The sequence below is a fragment of the Rattus norvegicus genome, chromosome 18, assembly GCF_036323735.1.
Source record: "Rattus norvegicus strain BN/NHsdMcwi chromosome 18, GRCr8, whole genome shotgun sequence".
NCBI classification, from domain to species: Eukaryota; Metazoa; Chordata; class Mammalia; order Rodentia; family Muridae; genus Rattus; species Rattus norvegicus.
This window is the reverse complement of record NC_086036.1, coordinates 15,707,711-15,733,761: the sequence shown is the minus strand read 5'-3', so window position 1 is coordinate 15,733,761 and position 26,051 is coordinate 15,707,711. Positions and strand designations below refer to the sequence as shown.

Sequence of the window (26,051 nt, the reverse complement as noted above, 5' to 3'; positions counted from 1 at the left end):
TATATAAACAAACTTAAAGGAAAAAAATCTAAAGATCATCTTATTAGATGCTGAGAAAGCATTTGAGAAAATTCAACACCCCTTCATGTTAAAAGTCTTGGAAAGATCAGGAATTCAAGGCCCATACCTAAATATAGTAAAAGCAATATACAGCAAAGCAGTAACTAACATCAAAGTAAATGAAGAGAAACTTGAAGCAATCCCACTAAAATCAGGGACTAGACAAGGCTGCCCACTCTCTCCCTACTTATTCAATACAGTATTTGAAGTCTTAGCCAGAGCAATCAGACAACAAAAGGAGGTCAAAGGGATACAAATTGGAAAGGAAGAAGTCAAAATATCACTATTTGCAGATGATATGACAGTATACCTTATACTTAAGTGACCCCAAAAGTTCCACCAGAGAACTACTAAGCCTGCTAAACAACTTCAGCAAAGTGGCTGTGTATAAAATTAACTCAAATAAATCAGTAGCCTTCCTCTACTCAAAGGATAAACAGGCAAAAAAAGGAATTAGGGAAAAGACACCCTTCACAATAGTCCCAAATAATATAAAATACCTTGATGTGACTCTAACCAAGCAAATAAAAGATCTTTATGACAAGAACTTCAAATCTCTGAAGAAAGAAATCAAAGAAGATCTCAGAAGATGGAAAGATCTCCTATGCTCATGGATTGGCCGGATTAATATTGTAAAAATGGCCATCTTGCCAAAAGCAGTCTACAGATTCAATGCAATCCCCATCAAAATTCCAACTCAATTCTTCATAGAGTTTGAAATAGCAATTTGAAAATTCATTTGGAATAACAAAAAACCCAGGATAGCAAAAACTATACTCAACAATAAAAGAACTTCTGAGGGAATCACCATCCCTGACCTCAATCTGTTATTACAGAGCAATACTGATAAAAAAGAAAAACTGTATGGTATTGATACAGAAACAGGCAGGTAGATCAATGGAATAGAATTGAAGACCCAGAAATGAACCCACATACCTGTGGTCACTTGATCTTTGACAAAGGAGCTAAAACCATTCAGTGGAAAAAAGATAGCATTTTCAACAAATGGTGCTGATTCAACTGGAGGTCAGCATGTAGAAGAATGCAAAGTGATCCATTCTTATCACCTTGTACGAAGTGGATCAAGGACCACCACATAAAACCAGATACACTCAAACTAATAGAAGAAAAAGTGAGGAAGAGCCTTGAACACATGGGCACAGAGGAAAATTTCGTGAACAGAATACCAATGGCAGATCATGAATTGACAAATGGGACCTCATAAAATTGCAAAGCTTCTGGAAGGCAAAGGACACTGTCATTAGGACAAAAAAGCAACCAACAGATTGGGAAAAGATCTTTACCAGTCCTACATTCAATAAAGGGCTAATACCCCGTATATACAAAGAACTCAAGAAGTTAGACTCCAGAGAATCAAATAACCCTATCAAAAATGGGGCACGGAGCTAAACAAAGAATTCTCAGCTGAGGAATATCGAATGGCTGAGAAGCATCTAAAGAAATGTTCAGCATCCTTAGTCATCAGGGAAATGCAAATCAAAACAACTCTGAGATTCCACCTCACACCAGTCAGAATGACTAAGATCAAAAACTCAGGTGACTGCAGATGCTGGCAAGGATGTGGAGAAAGAGGAACATTCCTCCATTGTTGGTGGGATTGCAAGCTGGTACAACCACTCTGGAAGTCAGTCTGCTGGTTCCTCAGAAAATTGGACATAGTACTATCTGAGGACCCAGCTATACCACTCCTGGGCATATACCCAAAAGATGCTCCAACCTATAACAAGGATACATATTCCACTATGTTCATAGCAGTGTCATTTATAATAACCAGAAGCTGTCTTTCAACAGAAGAAGGGATACAGAAAATGTGATACACTTATATAATGGAGTACTACTCAGATACTAAAAATGATGACTTCATGAAATTCTTAGGCAAATGGATGGAACTAGAAAATATCATCCTGAGTGAGGTAACCCAATCACACACACACACACACACACACACACACACACACACACACACACACACACAAACTACGCATGGTATGCACTCAATGATAAGTGGTTATTAGCCCTAAAGCTTGGAATACCCAAGATACAATCACAGGCCACATGAAGCTCAAGAAGAAGGACGACCAAAGCATGGATGCTTCGGTCCTTCTTAGAAGGGGAACAAACTACTCACAGGAGGAAACACAGGGACAAAGTGTGGATTAGAAATGGAAGGGAAGGCCATCTAGAGTCTGCCCCACCTGGGGATCCATCCCATATGTAGACACCAAAACCAGACACTATTGTGGATGCCAAGAAGTGCATGCTGACAGGAGCCTGGTCTAGCTGTCTCCTGAGAGGCTCTGCCAGAACCTGACAAATACAGAGGGGGTTGCTAGCAGCCAACCACTGGACTGAGCATGGGGTCCCCAAAGGGGGAGTTAGAGAAAGGACTGAAGGAGCTGAACGGGTTTGCAATCCCATAGGAAGAACAACAATATCAACCAACCAGACCCCGCCCCCAGAGCTCCTAGGGACTAAATCACCATCCAAAGAGTACACATGGAGGGCCCCATGACTCCAGCTGCATATGTAGCAGAGGATGGCCTTGTTGGGCATCAATGGGAGGAGAGGTCCTGTGAAGGCTCAATGCCCCAGTGTAGGGGAATGCCAGAGCAGGGAGGCAAGCATGGGTAGGTGGCTGGGGGAGCCCCCTCACAGAAGTAAGGGGAGGGAGGATGAGATAGGGGTTTTCAGGAGGGGGAACCAGGAAAGGGTCTAACACTTGAAAATAGTAAAATATGCAATAAAAAGAAAAGAAAAAATTTGGAGTGTAAAACACACATTCATGATTTGAGTCAAAAGCTTTTGGTCCTGTCTTCTTTAGTATTTACTGATGTGCTTTAGATAGAAAATGCCTTGCCTCCCATCCCTCCTTCCCCCCTGCCCTAGCCCCATGGGCTCAAGCGCCTTGACACTCTGGTGGAAGCTGGCGGCAGGCTTTGGGAAGCTTGTGGAACCTTTGGGGGGTGGGGACTAACCTAGAGGAAGTGGATCACGTGGGGAGAAGGCCTTGAGGTTTACAGCCTGGCCACAGCTTCCGACTCAGTTTCTGCTTTCTGTTCTGGGCACAGCTGCAGGTTCTCACTATCACCGAGGTTGAAGCTGCTGGTTCTGTGCCTTCCCTGCCATGGAGGACTGATCTTCAAACTGTGAGCCACGTAAGTCCTTTTTACCCTAAGGCACTTCTTGTCACGTGTCCTGTAGCAGCGATGAGAAAAGTAGCTATCTTCCTTGGTCCCTGCCACCTGTCAACTTCATGGCCACTGCACTATCCCTGACGGAGATGTTTCTTTTTAAGGTTTTTGATTACATGTATGTATACGTCTGCGGGGGGCAGATTTTGTGCTTGAGAGTGCAGGAATGGGAGCATGCACTCTGTTGTTCGGTGGCATCAGTCCTCCCAGAACTGGAGTTATAGGTAGTTGGGAGCCTGATGTTGGTGCTGAAAATGGAAGCAGTATCAACCATGAGCCATCACTCCGAGCTCTAGTGATAAAAATGTTTAGCCGGGTCAAAGCCTACCTCTTCAAATGTCTGCTCAAGTAGATGTTGATGTTTGTTATTCCATACCACTTGAGTATGGTGGTTTAACTACTCTCTAATACTCGATCTTAGTCAGGGTTTTATTGCTGTGACAAAACACCATGACCAAAAAGCAAGCTGAGAAGGAAAAAGGTTATTTGTCCTACACTTCCGGATCATCATCTATCATTGGAGGAAGTCAGAACAGGAACTCAAGCAGGGCTGGAACCTGGAGGCAGGGGCTAACAAAGAGGCCATAGAGGATGCTGCTTACTGGCTTGCTTCTCCTGGCTTGTTTAGCTCGCCTTCTTATAGAACCCAGGCCAGGGATGCATCACCCATGTGGACTGGGCCCTCCCATATTGATCACTAGTTGAAAAAATATCCTACAGCTGGATCTCATGGAGGCATTTCCTCAACTGAGGCTCCTATCTCTGTGATGACTCTAGCTTGTGTCAAGTTGAGACACAAAACCACCTCACCACACCACACCCCCTACTTGTCTGCAAAGTTATCATGCATGTGCTGCCAAGTGTATCTAGGTATGTCACGTGCTGTTCCCAGAAGAGGTCTGCAGAGCTGCCACGTGTGTTCTTGTCATAGCCTTGTTGTAGGTGTGCATTTTTTTTCAAATCTACCCATCTGTGTCAGTCAGGGTTCTCTAGAGTCACAGAACTTAATGGAACACCTCTACATATTAAGGGAATGTATTAGAATGTCTTACAGTCTGCAGTCCAACTAACCCAACAATAGGCAGCTGTGAATGGGAAGTCCAAGAATCTCGAGGTTTCTCAGTTCCACTAGGTATCTCAGATGGCCTTCTGTATAAGCTAGAATTCCGAAGAATTAAGTTCCAACAGATGTGCTGGCAAGTAAGTGCAAGCAGACAGAGAAGAGTGAGTCCTCCTTCTTCCAATGGCCTTATGGGGGCTTCCAGAAGAAGGCATGGCCCAGGTTAAAGCTGTGTACCACCACACCTGGACTTGGAACTTGCTCCATCCTAGGCTGGCCTTGAATTCAGAGATCTACTTACCTCTGTCTTCTGGGATTAAAGGCATGTACTACCTTGTCCGAGTCAAAGCTTTTCATGGCCACTATGCCTCAAGATCTAGATCAAAAACTGTGCCATCATGGATAGGCATTTGGGTAGAGAGATGGATGGACGTATAGAAAGGTAGGTGGGAAAAAAAAAAACTGTGCCATCCCATGTCAAAATCCGTGTCAGAAGCCTGTGTCTTCCAGCCTCAAGATCTGGGTCACAGGTGTGCCCGCCATTTCTGGATTGTAGTTCATTCCAGATGTAGTCAAGTTGACAACCAGGAATAGCCATTACACCATGTAACAACCATCTCCTAAAACTTGGACCTAGACACGTTAACCAGACCAGTTCTTACTACATCCTTTTAGGGATTAGTAATGCTAATGCCTTTTGAAACCATTCACCAACCTGCTTGATGAACCTGGTCCAAAAAATAACCAAGTGACATCAAACGTGTTAGTTGGGGATTTAAAGCACCTTCTGAAAATCCCAAGCCATTCTTGTTACCTTTCCTGTTTCCTTCTACTTTTCAACAACTTCTCCTGCTGCATTCTTTCATGAAGGGTGAATAGAATGTCCCAATTAAAGAAAAAAGCATTAGAGGTTTGAAGAGATGGTCTAGTGTTTAAGAGTGTGTTCTGCGGGTTGGGGATTTAGCTCAGTGGTAGAGCGCTTGCCTAGCAAGCACAAGGCCCTGGGTTCGGTCCCCAGCTCCAAAAAAAAAAAAAAAAGAACCAAAAAAAAAAAAAAAAAAAAAAAAAGAGTGTGTTCTGCTCTTAGAGAGAACCCAACGGTCATGTTCGGATGCTCACAATTGCCTATAGTGCTAGTTTCAGGGGATCCCGTGCCTCTGGTCTCCCAAAACGCTGTACTCATGTGCACATGCCCATCCCACAACATACAATATATAATTTTAATATCTTTTTTTTTGGTTCTTTTTTTTCGGAGCTGGGGACCAAACCCAGGGCCTTGCGCTTCCTAGGCAAGCGCTCTACCACTGAGCTAAATCCCCAACCCCTAATTTTAATATCTTAAGAAGACAAAAACCAGTAGTCGAATAGTCAGCATTCATGGTGCTTAATAAGCATTTGTTTTCCTCCCTCTTTCCACTGAGCTTTCCTGAAGCCACTCAGCCTCCCTGGCTATGTTCCCACGCTCTCTTAAGTCGGCAGCTGTGAAAGGAGGTACAAGACACAGGAGATCACGCAACCTAGAACACACAAAAGCTGGGCATGCCATCCCATAATATTATGGACCTGGCGCCTTTCTTGAGGCTGTGGATCTTTCTTGGAAGACCCTGGCACCAAGCTCACCATCCTCCCACGTTAGCATGCCTGGGATTACCATTGTGTGCCCCCTGTCCAGCTTGCTTTGTCATTAGCCTACTCCCTCCTTATCACCAAAGATGACATGCCCATACTTCCTGTTTTCACCCCCTTTTCTGAACCACTTGGGAGTTGGGAAGAAGGGGGGGGCTTGCTTCAGTGTGAACAACTCTGAAAATTCATACGTCAGTTTTCCTTTGATTTTATTGGTCAGAGCTCAAGCATGTGGCTCCATCTGTCTGACATTTGGGAAATAATCATCTTCATTTCCGCAACCAAGGGCCTGGAGGACCGGGTTCATTCTGATTTCCCCAGGACTTCTCGGCTTTAACACTGGAAGTCCTCAGTAAACAGAGATTTTTTTGCTGCCACCCCCTCAACCCCTCCCCCTCCCCCAGGTAAGTTTGAATTTGTAAGTTTAAAAGAAAAAAAGAGATGGTCTCTTAGTCAGTGTTCTATTGCTGTGAAGACCATGACCAATACAACTCTTATCAAAGAAAGCACTTAGTTGGGGCTTGCTTACAGTTTCAGAAGTTTAGTCCATTGTTATTATAATAGCATGGCAACTTACGGCAGAGATGTGCTGGAGAAGCAGCTGAGGGTTCTACATCTGGATCCACTGGCAGGAAGAGGGTGACACTGGGCCTGGCTTGGGCTCTTGAAATCTCAAAGCCAACCTCAACCACACACTTTCTCCAAGGCCACACCCCTTAATACCATCTAACAGTGCCACTCCCTGGTGACCCAGGGTTCAAATCTTTGAGCCTATGGGGCCATTCTCATTCAAACCACGGTAGACAGCTATCACGTGACCAGATCGCCTCACTCTCCAGGTTGCCCTGTGAAGCTGTCGCTTGCTTCTGAAGGGCTACTTTTTCTAACAGTACACAGAAAACATCTCCGCTGAAAGGGAAGGCTGGAGGAGCAAAGGGCACCATGTTAGAGGGCCAGGGAAGAGGTGCATAGAGTAGCATAGGTATTAGAGAGCCTGCATTGACCTCTTACCAAGAGACATCACATCTATTATTTCCACTTGGCTCTGAACATTTTTTTTTAAAAAACATGCTTATTACAAGCATTTATTTTGTGAGTGTGTCTGTCTGTGTATGGGTGCACATGTGCCACGATGTGTGTGTGGAGGTCAGAGAACAACTTTCCGGAGTGAATTCTGTTCTCTCATTCCACTTTGTGGGCTCTTGGGCTCAAACTCAGGTTGTCATGCTTGGCAGCCAGTGCTTTTACTGCTGAACTGTCTTGCTAACCCTTAGCTTTTTATTACATTTTATTCATTAGTTATGCGTGTGGGCACACAAATGTAGCATGCTGTACACACGGAGATAAGAAGACAACTTAGGGGTGTCAATTCTCTCTTTCCGCCATGTGGGTCCCTGAGATCAAATGCAGGTCGCCCATCAGTAAGTGCCTTTATCTTCGGTGCCATCTTGCCAGCCCGTCGGTGAACACTTATTATTAATGAGGGTGGCACTTAAAAGGAAAGTTCTCTGAAACTCACAAGGAGAGTCTGGAATTGTTAATAAAACGTGTACAAATGCTTACCGTCACGAGTCATCGGGAAAATGCAAATAAAAACCCACAAGGAGATCCGATTACACACTCATTAGAATGACTCACATTTAAAAGACTGATAATATCAAATATTGGCAAGGATGTGGCCAAACTGGCACTCTTGCAAACTGCCGCTGAGTTTACAAAATGGCAGAGAGCTTTGCGAGACAGCTTGGCGTCTTCAAAACTTAAACAGGACTCCAGCAGATGATTTGACCATGGAATTTGCCCAAGAAGAAGGAGAGCGTGTGTTGAAAAACCTTGTTACACATTCTGTTGGTAGCAACTTTGTTTGTATTAACCATGAGCCAAATGTTGCCAACTGGAGCACAGACAAACAAAGAGTGGTACAGTCCTATGTGAGGATATCGTTTATCGACATCAAAGAGCAAGCCCCAAAACACAGAAGCACAGATCTCAAAATCATTGCATTAGGTGAAAGAATTTAGGCTAATAGACCAGGGGGAAAGGGTTTTGTTCAGTTGGTTTTAGGCTGTTGAGGTTGTTTCGAGCATTCCAGGCTGGCTGCACACTGTAGCTAAGGATGAGCACGGACTTCTGATCCTCCTGCCTCGACCTCAAGTGCTAGGATTTCGAGTGCGTTCTACCATGCTCAGTTTATATAGTTCAAGGGTTGAACTCAGGGCTCCAGGCACTAAAGTTACAGAGCACACTCTACCTTTAGAATTGCGTACCCTGTCTCTCCCACCCTCCAGGGAGAAGGCGTGTGATGTGTGGTCCCGGCTGTATTAAATCCTGGAAACCAGAACAATCCATAGAGAGAGACCAGACAATATCTGTGGACAAGGAATCACAGAAGGACATGGGGGTCTCTCCAGAGAGACGACAGGACTGTTCGTTCTCTGTATTCTATCATATTTAATTTTATACTTTAAATGCCTGAAGCCTATACTTTAACAAAGTCCTTTTACGACAGAGCGTTTTTAACAAAATGAAGATTAGAGTTAGCTGAGGCGAGAGCTGAGGATGCGGGGTGACCGGTGGTCTTCTCGTTGGAAGGAGTCAGAAGGGTGTCTGGCAATTCTTTGTCTTCAGATCTGGGTGCCAGTTGCCTGGTGTGTTCACGATGTCCAGTTGCATGGGCGTGTTCAGGTTGTGAAAACGAATTGAGCTCATCACTGCATTGCTGTGCTTTGGAGGATACATACATTGAAATTATCCCCCAATGGCAGTCTTCCACATCTGCTTACGTCACAAGGTCTTCCTTGGTTTTCCCTCCTGTACACCATCTGCAAGGGTTTTTTTGTTTTTGTTTTTGTTTTTAAAAACTGGCCATAAACAGTCAGGATAGCCCACACGTTTAACCTCAGAACTCAGGAGGCTGAGGCAGGAGGATTGCTACCAGTTTGATATTGAGTTCTAGGCTAACTATGTCATCAAATTATACCTCACAAAACAAAGGCAAAATCACCCCTACCCCCTGCCAAACCAAACAACAACCCCAACCTCAACTGGTTGCGCTCTCTCTCTCTCTCTCTCTCTCTCTCTCTCTCTCTCTCTCTCTCTGTTTTGTTTTGAGACAGGGTTTCTCTGTGTAGTTCTGCTTGTTCTGGAATTCACTCCGTAGACCAAGTTGGCCTTGAACTTGGAGATCCACCTGCTTCTGCCTGTCAAGCGTTGGGATGGACTGCCACCACCCGGCTGCCCAGATCTTCTTCTATGAACAACTGATAACATTTAGTGGCATATTTTCAGGGTTTTTGTTTTGTTTTGGAACAGGGGGTGGTGGTTTGAATGAGAGTGGCTCCCAGGCTCATACACTGTATGTTAGTCTCACTATTTGAGGTTCAGGAGGTCCGGCCTTCTTAGAGGAAGTGTGTCACTGAGGGGTAGAGGGATGTACCTCTCAGCTACCGCTCCCGCACCGACCCACGTGCTGCCTGCCCTGTTGGCAAGCTCCCAATTAAATGCTTTGTTTGATAAGAGTTGCCTTGCCACCTGTCTCTTCCAGCAATAGAACAAAGGCTAAGACACAGGGTCATACTATGTAGCTCTGGCAGACCTGGAACTCACTCTATGGACCTGGCTGGCCTCGAACTCAAGGAGATCTATACGCCTCTGCCTCCCAAGTTCTGGGGTTCTGGGCTTTCATTACCACGCCTGCCAATCTATATTGAGATTATAGACTACAGGCTCCCCAAGAACAGGTATCCGGTCCCAACACCTCGATGTTGGCACATCCCACGTGCCTGACAGTGTCCATTCATACATGCCTAATGGTGTCCACTCATACATGCCTGACAGTGTCCACTCATACATGCCTGACAGTGTCCACTCATACATGCCTGACAGTGTCCATTCATACATGCCTGACTGTGTCCATTCATGCATGCCTGACTGTGCCCACTCATATATGCCTAATGGTGTCCATTCATACATGCCTGATGGTGTCCACTCATACATGCCTGACTGAGCCCACTCATACATGCCTGATGGTGTCCACTCATACATGCCTGACTGAGCCCACTCATACATGCCTGATGGTACCCGCGCATACATGCCTAGCAGTGTCTGTTTACTTCATGAAGGCTGCTACATGCTGCCCTGATAATACACCAACTGTGCCTTTTCTTTATTTTTAGTCTTGTGTTCCCAAAAGGGGATCTTCTAGTGCCAGGAACCAGGATAAGTAAAGGAGGCCAGCCATAGGCACATGGAGTTAAGGGGGAATGGGGAGAGAAGGGACAAAGGGAAGGGGACAAGAGAGCAGAGAAGAGAAGAGGAGAGGAGAGGAGAGGAGAGAAGAGAAGAGAAGAGAAGAGAAGAGAAGAGAAGAGAAGAGAGAGAGCAAGAGAGTGAGGAGAGGCCAAGCAGCCCCTTTTATAGTCAGGTATACCTGGCTGTTGCCAGGCAACTGTGGGGCGGAGCATACCTGGCTGTTGCCAGGTAGCTGTGGGGTAGAGCTTAGACAGAATACCAACATTACATACTATGTATCTATTAAAATACACTTTTATCTCTAATAACAATGTTTAAAGTCATCCTGAGACCAGCTTCCCATGCAAGCCCTGTGATAGGAAGTCAGTCTGTGGAGTGCATGGTGGAAGGAGGGAACCTGATAGCATTTACTGGCATAGTTTCAGGGTTTCTTGTTTTGTTTTGACAGGGGTCTGGTGGATTGAATAAGAATGGCTCCATGGGGGGTTGGGGATTTAGCTCAGTGGTAGAGCTTGCCTAGGAAGTGCAAGGCCCTGGGTTCCCAGCTGGGGGGGGGGGGGGGGAAGAACCAAAAAAAAAAAAAAAAAAAAAGAATGGCTCCATGGGCTCTTTTCTTAGTATGCTTAGTCATCAGGAAGTGACACTGTTTGAGAAGGTTAAGGAGGTCAGTTAGAAGGTTAGAGGACAGTTTTTGTCTGACCTCCAAGATCATGCTATGGCACACTGACTCACATGTACACATACACACATACACATGCACACACGCATGCACACACACACCACATAATAATACATTTAAAGTAAAAATTAGAATGCTTACAGCTAACCATTGAGCTGAGAACGGGGTCCCCATTGGAGGAGTTAGAGAAAGGATTGAAGGAGATGAAGGGGTTTGCAACCCCATAAGAACAACAATGCCAACCAACCAGAACTCCCAGGGACTAAACCACTACCCAAAGATTACACATGGACAGACCCATGGCTCCAGCTGCATATGTAGCAGAGGATGGCCTTGTTGGGCACCATTGGGAGGAGAAGCCCTTGGTCCTGCCAAGGCTGGATTCTCTAGTGTAAGGGAATCTCAGGGCAGGGAGGCGGGAAGGAGAGTTTGGGGGGAGGGAAAGGGGATAGCATTTGAAATGTAAATAAAAAATATCCAATTTTTTAAAAAAGTAAAAATTAAAAACTCCACTGAATAGATTGCCTAGCCTCCAAACAAAACTGTTATTTTATGACTACAGCGTCTGAAGAGACAAAAGGCCAGAAATACCAGCCAGAGTCTCACACACTAACAATCAAGCGGCAACCATTTAGACAGAGGCAAACCCATGATCCCTGTCTTAGTTGGACTTCTGTGGCTGTGATTGAAAGACCCCCAGAGAGGACCTTTCCCTCAGGAGGAGTCCCAAGCGCCCAATGACCGAGCCGAGTCCACTCGGATGCAATCAGCAAGAGGGTTTATTGGAAAACACAGGTACCTGCGGGCACACAGTCTCTTCGGAGGACTTGCGCGCCCAGCAGCTCCAGCATGGGGCTTTTATAGGGATTGGGGAAGCAGAAGCGGGCGTACAGAAGCAGATGCATAGTTACGGGGATTGGTGGATTCAAACGAGGCACATAGACATGTTCACATATGATTGGCTATTTCACATGATGAGGTAATAAGGTATAGCTACACACATTGGCAGGTTTGGGGCGTCCTGGATGTCGGGGGCTGGGGGCTTATCTCTTCCTGCCAGGTGGCCTGTGAGTGGTACTCCTGGTCTGTTCTGCATTCCTTTCCTTTTATGGTCTGTTAGTTTTCACAGTGACTCGGCCCTAGGTATCTGGGCGTGCCTGGGCTCGTTCAAGCCTGTTGCAACTCTGAGTTAAGACTCATGGGGTGGGTCTTTCATTTTCCCCCATTTTCTTTTAGACTTGAGTAAAATCCTTTACTCAAATCGAATTCTAAGGAATCTCTTCCTGTTGTCTTACCCTCTGGTATTGTTGGGTGAGAACAAGCGTCTGAATGACTGAGAGTCTGTTCTTTATGAACTGCATCAATCTGTTTAGAATGCAGGGGCCAAAGAGGAAGATTAGGAGGAGGATGATTAAGGGTCCCATCAAGGTGGACACCAGGGTAGCAAACCAAGGGGATCGGTTAAACCACCCCTCGAACCAGCCTTGTTGGGAATCAAACAGCTTCTGTCTCTGGGCCAAGCGTTCTCGGAGCTTAGCCATGTTATCTCTCACTAATCCTGTATGGTCTGCATAGAAACATTCTTTCAGTGTAGCACACAGGTTCCTTCTTTAAGGAATATCAGGTCTAATCTTCTCCTATTCTGAAAGACTACCTCTGAGAGGGAGGTTAGGTATTCTTGGAGGTCAGCTAAAAAGTCTTTCACTCTTTTTATATCTGAGTCAATGGCAGTTCTGAATTCTCTATAAACCTTGCATTGCAGGGCAATGGCAGATGTCCTTGTGCTGCCTTTGCAGCACCTAGATAGCCTTAAGTAATTCTCAACTCTTTTTTTTTTCTTACTAAGTCTCTAGCATCAGGATTCCAATCTGGACACTATCTAAACCTGCACACCAAGGTCATGACTAGCTTTTAGAACTTCTAAACTTGTACAGATTGTGATCCCTGAGGCACAGTCCCAAGAAGTGTTAGGAGTACTAACATATGCAATGTTACATCATTTGTAATAGAAATCAAGCCTATCCCCACACCTATCTTGATAAAACCCGGGGCAAACATGAAATTAAGTCTAGGGAGCTTTTTGAAGATCTGATTTTCCCTCTAGGTCCCAGCTCTCAGCCCCAACAGCTAGTACACGGCTGGTGAGGGCTGAGAGTTGATGGCTGTCAGGGTGGTCAGCAGCACCAGGTACGGTCCTTTCCAGTGAGTATCTGGGTTCGGTGCCATCGTATGTAGCCGAGTCTCCGACCTGGAACTGGTGAGATGTCTCAGGGGTCCCCAGGGCATAGGCTGCTGCCAGCTCTGAGCAGATTTCTTTCTGTATCACCTGTAGGTCTTTTAGCCTGGCACACAAATCATTATTACTATGGCACTATGACATGTTGGTTCAGTAACATCATCTAATACAGTCAGTGGGGCTGAGGCCCCATATAAGATCTCAAAGGGGGTAAGGCTGAATCTGGAAGGGGTATTTCTTGCTCTGAAGAGAGCAAGAGGGAAGGAGTGTCACCCAGTCTGCGCCAGTCTCCATGGTTAATTTGGTCAGGGTCTCTTTTAGAGTTCTATTTATTTACCCTACCTGTCCTGAACTTTGAGGTCTGTAAATACAATGTAATTTCCAATCGACCTCTAAATACTTGGCCACACCCTGGCTTACCTTGGCAACGAAAGTAGGGCCGTTGTCTGACCAGATTACCTTGGGCATTCCAAATCGGAGGAAGATTTCTTCCAGTATCTTCTTGATGATTGCAGAGGCCGTCTCTTGTTTGGTGAGGAAAGCTTCTATCTATTCCTGAAAAAGTATCTACAAGCACTAGGAGATACTTGTGATTATATTTTTCTGGTTTTATCTCAGTGAAGTTCACTTCGACTTTTCACCAAACTCTCTAGGTCTCTTTGCCCTGTTTGCTTGCTAAGCATTCACTTATTGACATACCTTATACTTTCTACTGCCTCTCTGGCTAAAATCTTAAAGTCTATTACATACACTTAACTACTTGGACAAACTTTTTATCTCCTAAATGAGTCCATTTCTGTATTTGGCAAAGTGAGTCTTTTCTTTGTTCTCTGGGGAGTATAGCTTTCCCCTCAAGTGTGCAATTGTCCTTTATCTTTTAAGCAATTTGGGCCTTTTCTAAGTGAGGCCATCCCTTAGTCCAATCCTAGTTCTCAGTGGCTGTCTCTTGCAGGCCTGCAACCAGGATGGGCTCCTGCATAACCATTTTTCGAGCCACTTGATCTGCTTCGTTATTGCCCCATGTCACTGAATCTCTTCCCTCCTGATATCCTGAGCAATGAATAGTACTCACAGTTGTTGGCTTCATCAGGACATCCAAGAGATGGCAAAGGCATCTGCAGCGCTGATGTACTGGGGGGTTGAGCCATCCCAGATGACATTGTGTTGTCCACCATGGCAGCACCCACTTGTATCTGACCTTCATTCATGAAGAGAACTGTTCCCGTCTGTGGACAAGGTCCGCGGGTTTCAGCAGGGGTCAATCAGCCAGTCGCAGAGGTCTTTCCTCCACCCATGGGCTTCTGCCAGTACTTGACACTCGTGCTGTGGTGGCTCCAGGTCCGGATTGGGCAGCAAGGTGACCAGATTGTCCCCAACCGGTGGAGAACCTAGTCCATGGCAGCTGACCAGTGGTCCCATCTTTTGGGACACTCTATCCAAAGGCAGAACATCAGCCACTCTATCACAGTTTAAGTCCTGGATTGGGTGATAATTGTTAGTGCCCGGCTGGCAGGAGTGATGTGTTCCAAGTAGAACAGAGCTAAGCCATTCATCTCCCAGCATCAGGTACTGGTGCACTGAGACAGGTCTTAAGCTCCACATACACAGTCTGTAGATATGCATACACATGGCCTCACCCAGCCATTTCAGCCCACGCAAGCCATTTTGGGGAGCAATTTTCTCATGAGCAAGGGATGGGGGCAGTCAGGGATGACTATGAACTAGTGGGTTACCCGGCCCACGCCAAGGTCCACTGTTCTTCGGGCAGTCCATAAGTATTGTTTGTTGCCAGTAGGCCCCTGTACCCAAGGTCTTTGGATACTGGCCCACTGGAGCATAGGAGCACAGAGCATTGGGTCCCTGTATCCACAAAACAACTGGGCGGGCTTCCCTTCTATCTCTGTGCATAGCCAGCACCAAGAGCCTCTCCAGTGTCCCCTCTTGTTCTTTCTGGGGCAGTCCCTGACCCAATGTCCTTTTTCTTCGTATTAGGCACACTGATCTTTAGCCAGGAATTCTCTTCTGTTGCCAGGTACTATCTTCTTAAGTTCCCTAACTACTGTGGCCAGTATATGTTCCTCTCTTGTCTTTTATCTCTCTTTAGCTCTCTAATTTCCTCTTCTTTTTGTCTCTTTTCTTCCCTAGCTTCCTGCTCTTTTTATCCTCTTTCTTCCTGTCTTTCTTTCTTTTTTTTTTTCAGTCTCTCTGCATCTTCTTCTACAGCTATTAGGTGCTGTCCACTTTTCTGCACAGACCCTGAACCACGCATCAACTTATTTTCTCTGCAACTTACAATAACTCTCTCAGTGACTTAGCTTTACCCTTCAAGTTTCTGTAACTTTCTCTTCATATCCTTTCCTTATCTTAGCCAGATTGGTGGGGCATTTTCCAGCCCCTAGGAGACCCACCCTCGGAGCCTGGGGGCAGACCTGGAGCACTCCCTACCTTCAGGGGTATTGAAGTCAACAGTCAGGAGCCTTCCATTCATGTCTGGAACATTCTTTCTGGCCTCTAGCAGGATTCTGTCTTTCCTCAGTGGTAAAGAAGATCTGTAACAGTTACTAACAAGCATCTCACGTGGGATGGTGAGAAAACAAGAGGAGAGAGGTCCACTGAAGAGGACAAATAGCATTTAGTCACACAGCTAAACCAGGAGGCCCTTTTTTTTGGACAAAAAGGCCACTGTAAATATAAGCACAAGCTTTGTCTATGAAACAGAAAGGCGAGCAGAGAGGCAGCCTAGCTGTTACCGGCTGTCTCTCTGGGCTTAGATTTTCCCTTAAGGAGTACCTACCTCCCTTCAGTGTCAGCTTGGTGGCTTTGCCTCTCAAGAGAACAAGCCTCCAAATGACACTAGGCTTCTAGTAACAACTAATAACAAAAGGATGGAGAGATGGTTAGAACCTGGTTGCTAGATGCCAGGTGGCTGAAAAAAGAATCGTAACCAGTTCACCTGGGGCTATCAGGACCTCAGTAGTAGCCCTTTACCAAACTGTCTCACTGGGTTTAAAGGCCCATGGAAAAGAAAACATTAATCCTGACCTTGGCTACCTCCAAGTAATTTAGTGCTGGAGACTGACTCCTCCCTTAGAATAAAGACAGCAGATAAGGCAGGCTTCCTTAAAGAACTTCTCTAAATGAGCGCTCTCCTACTGTGAGCAAATGTCAGAAATTCCTTATAGCCCCACCTAGCTCTCAGCCTTTTTAGATCATTCTTCCTGTAGCATTTCTAACACAGCCTGTCCCTTTTTTATAGCCTGTTAACAGCATTTCTGATCTTTTAGGCAGCTACGCACTAAGTGCCATACCGGCTGAAACTCCACCTTTAAGATTCCTTAATCCCAAGGAAAATTTAAATCTTTCCCAGTTCATCACAGCTGGCTGCGAGCATAAGCACAGATAAAACACTATATGTTTTTGTTTTGTTTTTCTTTCCTTTTTTCAGAGCTGGGGACCGAACCCAGGGCCTTGCGCTTGCTAGGCAAGAGCTCTACCACTGAGCTAAATCCCCAACCCCCAAAACACTATGTTTTAAAAATTAACTTTGGCTATCAACCAACACACTGCCACTAGAGCGGGGTCTACAAAATTAAGTTTCTTACTCACTAAGCGTTAAGGGGACCAAGTAAAACGAACAAAGCAAACAGTTTCATGATTTCAAACACAGTCGTTGGTCCAAGATTTTAAACACAGTCGTCAGTCCAAATTCAAACACGAAACAAAAGTCAAAAAGACACTAACAGACACAACACGTCCAGAAAACCACAGTCAGGTCACAAAGAAGACAAACAATTCCAACAGTCAAACAAGTAACAAGCAGACGCGCCGCGCGGCTTCAGTACCAAACTGAAACCAAAAATTCAGACGGAGTCAGCGTGAAAGACCCCAGCTTAGCAGCAGTAACGCCATTTTGCAAGGCTATATTTAAGATGACTGGTTCAGAGAAAGGTTAGAACACTGAGTACACAGCGGCTGCCAAACAAGATGTGTTTGGTTGAAGGCCTGGCAACAGGAGGACTGCCGTTGAGCACCTGACAATGAGAAAAGCCCCGGGAGAGGTCCCACACCCTGGTGGGGGGCCGAGTCAGTCGTTATGTTCCAAGAAGGTAGCTAAGAAACTTGCCCCCAGGCTGAACCCTTGGGGGGCCGAGTCAGTCCTTATGTTTCAGGAAGGTAGCTAGGAAACTTGCCCCCGGGCTAAACCCTTGCCATATTAGAATCCACCAATTATATCCCTGTAACCATGCATCTGCTTCTGTATGCTTGCTTCTGCTCCCCAAAATCCTATAAAAGCCCATCCTTGGTTCCATGGGGTGCGCCAGTCCCCCGAGTGACTGAAGCGCCCGCAGGTGCCTGTGCCTGTGTATCCCAACAATAAACCAAATCCTCTTGCTGATTGCATCCTGTGGTGTCTCGGTCTGGTCTTTAAAGTTGGAGGGTCTCCATCCCGAGGGAAAGTTCTCCCTGAGAGCTTTTCAAGCGAGGGTCTTGGATCCTCTACTCCAATAAAATTCAGACGGAGTCATCAAGGGTGCGGATCCCTCCGAAAATGGACGGAGGTGCCACGGATCCGGATCTCCCTCTCCTCCAACCACCCTTGGAACGTCTTCCAGGGCTGCGGGGGAGAAGTCCGAGCTCGTCAGCTCCTTCTCTGGCCCGCCCAGATCCCCAGATCTGAGCCTATTGATCGATCGTTCACAGGACAAGACACAACAGACAAGACAAACGCCGGCCGGCTTACCTCCCGGTGGGTGGTCGGTGGTCTCTGGGCAGAGGGTCTCCAAATCCCGGACGAGCCCCCATAATGAAAGACCCCCAGAGAGGACCTTTCCCTCAGGAGGAGTCCCAAGCGCCCAATGACCGAGCCGAGTCCACTCGGATGCAATCAGCAAGAGGGTTTATTGGAAAACACAGGTACCTGCGGGCACACAGTCTCTTCGGAGGACTTGCGCACCCAGCAGCTCCAGCATGGGGCTTTTATAGGGATTGGGGAAGCAGAAGCGGGCGTACAGAAGCAGATGCATAGTTACGGGGATTGGTGGATTCAAACGAGGCACATAGACATGTTCACATATGATTGGCTATTTCACATGATGAGGTAATAAGGTATAGCTACACACATTGGCAGGTTTGGGGCGTCCTGGATGTCGGGGGCTGGGGGCTTATCTCTTCCTGCCAGGTGGCCTGTGAGTGGTACTCCTGGTCTGTTCTGCATTCCTTTCCTTTTATGGTCTGTTAGTTTTCACAGTGACTCGGCCCTAGGTATCTGGGCGTGCCTGGGCTCGTTCAAGCCTGTTGCAACTCTGAGTTAAGACTCATGGGGTGGGTCTTTCATGATAAAATATCCTGGCAAAAGCAACATAAGGGGGAAAGGGTTTGTTTGACTCACGACTCCAGATTACATTTTGTCATTGTGGGGAGATCAAGGCATCAAGCACTTGAAGCAGCTGGTCAGGTCCAGTCAAGCGCAGAGAGAATGCATGTGTGCATGCCCCCCCTCCCAACAGACAAGCACAGAGAATGCATGCGTGCATGCCCACCAGCCCACAGCCAAGCACACAGAGAATGCATGCGTGCATGCCCACCAGCCCACAGCCAAGCACAGAGAATGCATGCATGCATGCCCACCAGCCCACAGCCAAGCACAGAGAATGCATGCGTGCATGCCCACCCATGTTTAGCTGGCTCACTTCTATTCATTCTGTGCAGCACCCAGCTCAAGAAATGGTGCCACTTACAATCATGGTGGGTTTGCCCACCTCAGTTAGCCCAACCAAGAAAACCCCTCGCAGACAGGTCCACGAGCCAACCCGATTACCCTCTTATTTGAGACTCCCTTCCTAGTGATTCTGGATTGTGTCAGACTGACAGTTAAAACTAAGCACCATATGCATCTTACTCCGACATCTGGTGCCTAATCCTAGTGATGAGTATGGCTTATACAATCGGCCAGAATCGAGCAGAACAACTTTGCACGGCAAAAGTCACTAAACATGGGGGAGGTGCTCCTATGCCCCTCGATGCTCTGCCCAAGAGACTTCCCGTCTACTGCACTGCAAGAGCTTCCACGCCTCTCAGTGCACAACACCCTTTCTTACAGTGTGGTACCATAAATTATCTCTTCGTCTGTTAAAATCTTCCTAATTTTTAGAAAATTCTAACCACCACAACACTGGGCTTTCTCACATGCCATTTCTCAGGGAAGGAATCATTCGTTAAAACTTCTCCTTCCAGGAACACCTCCGAGGGCTTTGGTATGCTCTGGACACAGCTGTGAGGTTATTTGCTCTCTGATGAGCCACCCTAGCCGTGTGTGGCACCTTTCCCTGGGTTTGGATCCTGTATTCTGTATGAAAAGGATAAAGCGAGCGGATGAGCGTCCCTGGCTGTCTACGTCTTGACTAAGGTCACCACGCGATCAGCCACCTCAAGGTGCCATGACTTGCCCACCTTACCCTCAGCCCTGGAGCCAAATAAATCCCTTCTCCCTTAAGTTGCTTTTGTCAGCAAATCCTGTCCCTGCTGCAGGCAAAGAAGGCAGGACAGAATCCTAATGGCTGGAGTGTCTCTTTGTATTCTTTGTATGATAATGAGACGACGGATAGGTGACACTCCAAGACAGCCTCAGGAAGGAGCTGGTTGCTGGTGGAACCATCCCAGCCCTCACCTGCCAATTGTCTGGGAAGAGGGCTGGAGATTGACTTTAACCACCAGTGCCTAGCTATTTAATCAATCACACTCACATCATAGAAGCTCCATAGAAACAGTAAATAATAGATCCGGGAAGCCTTTGGGGTTACTGGATAGATTTTTGCTTAGAGACGGTGGTGTTCCCTTATCTCCATGGAAACAGGAGCTGCTTTCCAGACCTTGCCCCGTCTGTATTCTTTATAATACACCAGAACATGGAAATATATATTCCCCTGGGTTTTGTGAGCTGTGATAGCAAATTAATGTGATAAGGGGTCATAGAAACCCTCAATTTATAGCTGGTTGGTCAGAAGTACTGGTGACAACCTGGGACTGGCGATTGGTACCTGAAGGGATGCGGTACTGTGAGACTGAGTCCTTACCCTGTGACTCTAACAGCGGTTCCAGGCAGGCTGTGTCAGTCTTCTAATGAATTGCAGAGCACCAGGTTTCCTCTCAAAGAGCTGGAAAGGTGATTTCTGTTGTGGAACAAGCCCACACCCTTTCATAGACACCTTGCAAAATCCCAGAACTAGGGGGATAAAGACAGGTGGATCTCTATGAGTTCAAGACCAGCCTGGTCCACATAGTGAGCTCCAGGACAACCAGAGCTACATATAGAGAGATCTTGTCTGGAGAAAACAAAGCAAACAAAGTTTCTGGCCCTTCTCAAACAGTACTACCACCACTTTAAGCCAAAATGTGTGCGGGTCTGAGGTAAGATTCCTGGAGCATTATCTCAAGAAGGTGGGCAGAGAGATGGCTCAGTGGTTAACAGCACCAGCCGCTCTTGCAGAGGACCCAGATTTGGGTCCCAGCAACCAATGTGGTGGCTCACAATCATTTGTGACTTCAGTCTCAGTGGATTGGACGCCCTTTGCCAGCTCCGAGAGCACTGCAGATATGTGGTGCACAGACATTTATGCAGGCAAACGCTTATACACTTAAAAATAAATCTTTTTTAAAAAGGTATTGTGAACTTTAGGGGCTATATGTGTATCTATTGTAAGGATTCAAACCCAGCTGCCATTGTATTCCTTCAGTTTCAGAGGACGAGGAGGATGAGGAGGAGGAGGAGGATGAGGAGGAGGAGGAAGAGGGAGAGGAGGAGGAGGGGAGAAGGAGGAGGAGGAGGAGGAGAATTAGCTTTTGATGAAAGGATTGTGTATGCAGCCTTTTTGTATGCCTGTGTGTGTGTGTGTGTGTGTGTGTGTGTGTGTGTGCGTGTGTGTGTGCTCGTGTGTGTGTGTGCGCGCGTGAGTATCTCTGGTAGGAACTGAACTCAAGGCCTCACACATGCTAGGCAGGTGCGCTGTCTCCTGTACACAGCCAGCCCTCTGCTCCCTTTTGGTTCTTGTCACTATTTTGGCTGAGGTTTGATTTCTACTCCCTTCCTCAAAATCATACATGGCATAGTTTTTCTTCCTTCTGGAAGTGGGTTATTACTTCTAACAGATCGAGGAACTGTACCTCCTCTCAGTTGGCATCAGAATAGTATAAAATTGCTCTCTTAACCAAGAAAACGCAAATTTAGAACTATAAGTCTCTCCCTGTAAGAAGAGAATTAGAGCTGGCGTGCCTTTGAGCTACAACATTTTGGAGGAAGAGATAAGTGGATCTTTGAGTTCAAGGCCAGCCTGATCTACAGAGGGAGTTCCCGGATAGCCAGAGAAACAGAGGGAGGAGGAGGAGGACGAGGACGATAATTAGCTTTTGATGAAAGGATGTGCGTATGCAGCCTTAGAATCTGTTTACTCAGGTACAGGATGGCGCATCCCTCTGCTCTGACTATTTCTCATGCTCCTCAGTTATGAGACCCATTTCATGTATGGCCTTGGAGGACTGAGATCAAAGGCCCATGCAGATGGACTTCTGCTCTATTCTGGTTCCCTCCTGGATGATCACGTTTCGCCTATGGAGAGACGTGGGCCCTGCCTGCTGTCCTTATCTCACAAAACAAAGCACTCATCACCATGTGTATTCTTCTAGTTTTGTGGCAGATTATGGATAACTTCACACAGTTATAAATACAGCAGAGTGGATGGCTGCCAGCTTTAACTTGGCTCTGAATGTCTAATGGCAGAGCCTGTAGCTGCTTGTGCACTGGCTTGGGAGGATGAGAGCCACATACAAGGAGATGCCAAGGCACACGGGGACAGAGAACTGATCACAGTTTTCTTTGAGGCCTTCACTTGTTTTGTCACAGATTACTTCAGCCATAACCCGTTTGCGACTTTATATTAACTATGGTTTCTGTCACCCTTAGCCCAACTCCCTGAACCATGCAGGTACCCTACCTATGCCATTGGCATCCTAATCGCCTTGAGGCCTAGGAAGCCAGATGAGGTCTGGACCCTCTAGACTTAGGTGTGAATGGCCAAACGGAAGTTGAAGAGGTAAGAGGGAGTCTCAGTGAGTCTCAACAGGCGTTTCAGATGGAATCAGTGTCTGGGTGCTTCAGACTGTTCATAGTCCCTGGGAAGCCACAGCATCAGCAACCGTGGAAGGCATCAAGCAGTTTCGAGGATTATGCACACCCCTCCTCTCATTCAACCACCCTTAGCTGCTCCCCATTCCAAAAGGAACTTCTTCATGAAGTTGGTCTTTGTTCCCTCCTTCAGAGACTCGATTTCTCCTCTTAGTTACTTTTCTGTTGCTGTGATGAGTCAGTACAACTGAGGCAATTTATAGAAGGAAGGCTGTGTTTGGGGCTGGCAATTCCAGAGGGTTAAGAGCTCATTATTGTCATGGTGGGGAGAATCACAGCAGGAAGGGACATGGAACTAGAACAGTGGCTGTAAGCACATATCCTGATCTGAAGTCCTGAGGCAGAGAGAACACTGAGAAAGACAGTGGCTTTCAAAATCGCAAATCTCTACTCCAGTGAAGCGCCTCTATTAACAAGGCCACACCTCCTAATCCTTCCCAAAGAGTTCCATCAACTGCTATCATGAATTCAAGCATATAAACCTATGGAGACCATTCTCATTCAAACCAACACACATTCTCATGGCAAAGTTTACCTTTTCCTGAGTTCTCAGGTACTGATTCATTTTAGTAAATATTAATGCAATGATGTGAAGGATCCTGCTGGGATAGCCCTGGTGTATAGGGGGAAGGTCCTCACAAATAAGGGCTGTGGATTGGGCTGGAGAGATGGCTCAGCAGTTAAGAGCACTGACTGCTCTTCCAGAGATCCTGAGTTCAAATTCCAGCACCTGCGTAGTGGCTCACAACCATCTGTCACGGGGATTCAATGCCCTCTTCTGGTGTGTCTGAAAACAGCTACAGTGTACTCACATACATAAAATAAATTGAAATCTTTAAAAAAAAAAAAAGGACTGTGGATTTAGCTCAGTGATTGTACACTTGCCTACCAAGAGCCAAGCTCTGGGTTTGATCTCCAGTCTTTACTCACCCTTCAACATGTGCACACGACATGCATACCTGCACACATGAACACACCACCACCACCACCACCACCATCAGCAGTGACATCACAATCATTATCTACTTTCTCTGTTATAATCATCATCTACTTCTCTTTCCTTCCTTCCTTTTCACCCCTGAGAGATGTTCTCCTGTGGCCCAGGCTAGCCTCAAACTTACTATATAGCAGAAGCAGATCTTGAACACATGATCCTCCTGCCTCTACATCTCAAGTGTTGGTGTTACAACCATGTACCAATATAATATATCTCTTCTAGGTGTGGCTCGTGTTTGTAATCCCAATACTTGGAAGCTAAAGTAGAAAGCACACCCGTTCTGGTCCAGCCTGGGCTACATGGGAAGACTCTCTCAAAGCAAACAAAAACTAAGGCATAGAGGGAATTAATGGTACACCTGAATGCTGCAGCTGGTGATACACCTGGGATAGGTGCTGGATACTCCAGAGTGGCTAGACAGGAAGGTGTGAATTCAGGTTCCTCTCACATGTAGTCTGCTGTGGCTGTCATATTGGTCTGAGTCTCTCACAGCCTTCAACTTGTTCCTGGTACCTCTTCAAGAGCATGAATGGAAGATGAATCCCATACACTTACCCCTCCTCCTGAAATTCCACTTAATTTTAGGGAGAAAAATATCCAAACAATGGGCTTCTACCTTGTCAGTGATCATTAAGGCAACAATGGATGAAAAATTTTAACATTGAGCAAAATGATGAGGAGGCAAACGATCTAAGAAAGAGACGGTCAAATAGTCTGCCGTGACCCAGAGGACAGTTGCCACAGATTACATCAGTCCTTCCAACAGGACACGAGGAGAGATATTCCTGTGTGAAATTGTGTAGGAATGGCCTGCTCTGTGTGTGACTCACGGGCTCTCTGGATAAACTGTTTCTCCTCATTATTGTGACCAAACATCTGAGGAGAAGCAACTTACAGAAGAAGGGCTTATTTTGTCACATGGTTGGAGGGGACATGGTCCATCCTAGAGGAGAAGGCATAGCAGCAAGTAATCCTGTGATGTATGGCAGCAAGCAAATGAAACAGCACCACTCCACTTCTGATAGAACAGGCAGCAGAGAGAGGAGGACCCTGTCTTCCTTCCTTCCTTCCTTCCTTCCTTCCTTCCTTCCTTCCTTCTTTCCTTCCTTCCTTCCTTCTTTCTGTCTGTCTGTCTGTCTGTCTGTCTGTCTTTTTTCTTTCTTCAACATGGGCCGTCAACCTGTCTATGGGGCAGTACCACCCATGTTCAGGGCAAATCTTCTTTCCTCAGCGAGACCTCAGTTAAATCCTCAGCAGCACACTCAGGAGTGTTGAGGCATGTTTCCTAGGTGATTTTAAATACAGCCAACTTGACCGCAAACACGATCCATCATTCTCACACCCTGATGTTGCCACACTGAAATTCTAAACCCTTTTTGAATAAGGTGTCCTGCATTTCAGCTTGCACTGGTTTCTGTCAGTTATATAGCTGGCTGAGTGTGGTGGAGCACTCCTGTAGTCCTAGCACTGGGGAGACAGAGGCGGGAAGATAAGGAGGTCAAGTCTAGCTTCCGTTGTAGCTGACTCAGTAATGGGATTGTGGGTGTGGTAGCCACAGAGGTGAGATGTAGCCTTGGCAACAGGGCAAATTAAATGGATGTCAGCAGCTGAACTATAAATGCACAAACATGCACACGCGCACACACAAACACACACACACAAACGCACAAACATGCACACACACACAAACACACACAAACATACATACACACAAACATACACACACAAAGGCACCCACACAAACACACATACACAAACACACCCACACAAATGCACACACACATATACAAACACACACACAAACATACACACACACAAACACACCACACACACACACACACACACACACACACACACACACACACAGACCACTGATCCTTTCCCGTTGTCTTTCCCATACCATTTCCACAGCACAACCAATTTAATTTCAGGCATGGTGGTTTACCCTGATAATCCTAGCACACTGGAGTTTGATGCCAGCCTCAGCTGCACAGCAAAGACAAGCCCGGTTTGATCTGTATGAGACCCTCCCCAAAGGGCATGACAAAGAAAACCAGAGAAATAACACTGAAAATGTTTAAGCAGAACACAAGCCCCCTCTGGCACCCTATGGGCTGTTGTTTTGTTCCAGACAGGGTTTCTCTATGTAGCTCTACTGCCCTGGAACTTGCTCTGTAGATCAGGCTGGCCCAGAACTGAGATCCAACTGCCTTCTGAGTGCTGGGATTAAAGGCATGTGCCATTACCACCTAGCAGGCACCCCCAATCGGCATCATTAACGTTTCCCAACCTCATTTCCTTATGTCAGTGGGAGGAATTTCTGGCACTCATTTACTTAACTCTGCTCTTTGATTCCGATAAACTCTGAAGTGCTCACTTCTCTGCATTCCTTTCTTACTTCTTTCGTGTGCCTGTATGTGATCTTATCACAATGCCTCTTTCACATTTATTCCTTGTCTGTTTTAGAAAGCCTAAACAGCCCAGCCTCGTTGCTTAAACCCAACAACAGGAAAGGCACAGGCTGACTTCAGATTCACCAGTCTTTCCGAAGCCTATTGAAAAAGATGTATTTGCAGAAGGACAAGGAACCTCTGAGGAGAGAGGAGCACCTCTGGGAGAGGTGGTGCCTCTCCTTGTATAGGACGTCGGGGAGAAAGACTGCTGTCGCTCAGGGAGTTCTTGCAGGCAAGGAACCAAGCAAACGCATTTGTTCCCACTGACATAACTAGAACGAGACGTTTTATTGGAACCT

General features: G+C 46.4%; 1 protein-coding gene across 2 annotated transcripts in view; it reads left to right on the top strand.

Moving 5' to 3' along the window:
* Window positions 1–26,051, top strand: part of Ino80c (INO80 complex subunit C) — a 98,948-nt gene that overhangs the window by 18,694 nt on the left and 54,203 nt on the right. For both annotated transcript variants that reach the window (XM_063277257.1, XM_039096736.2), the window contains exon 3: window positions 3,150–3,236. The gene's annotated coding sequence lies outside the window, so the exon portion shown is untranslated. The remainder of the gene's footprint in view (window positions 1–3,149; window positions 3,237–26,051) is intronic.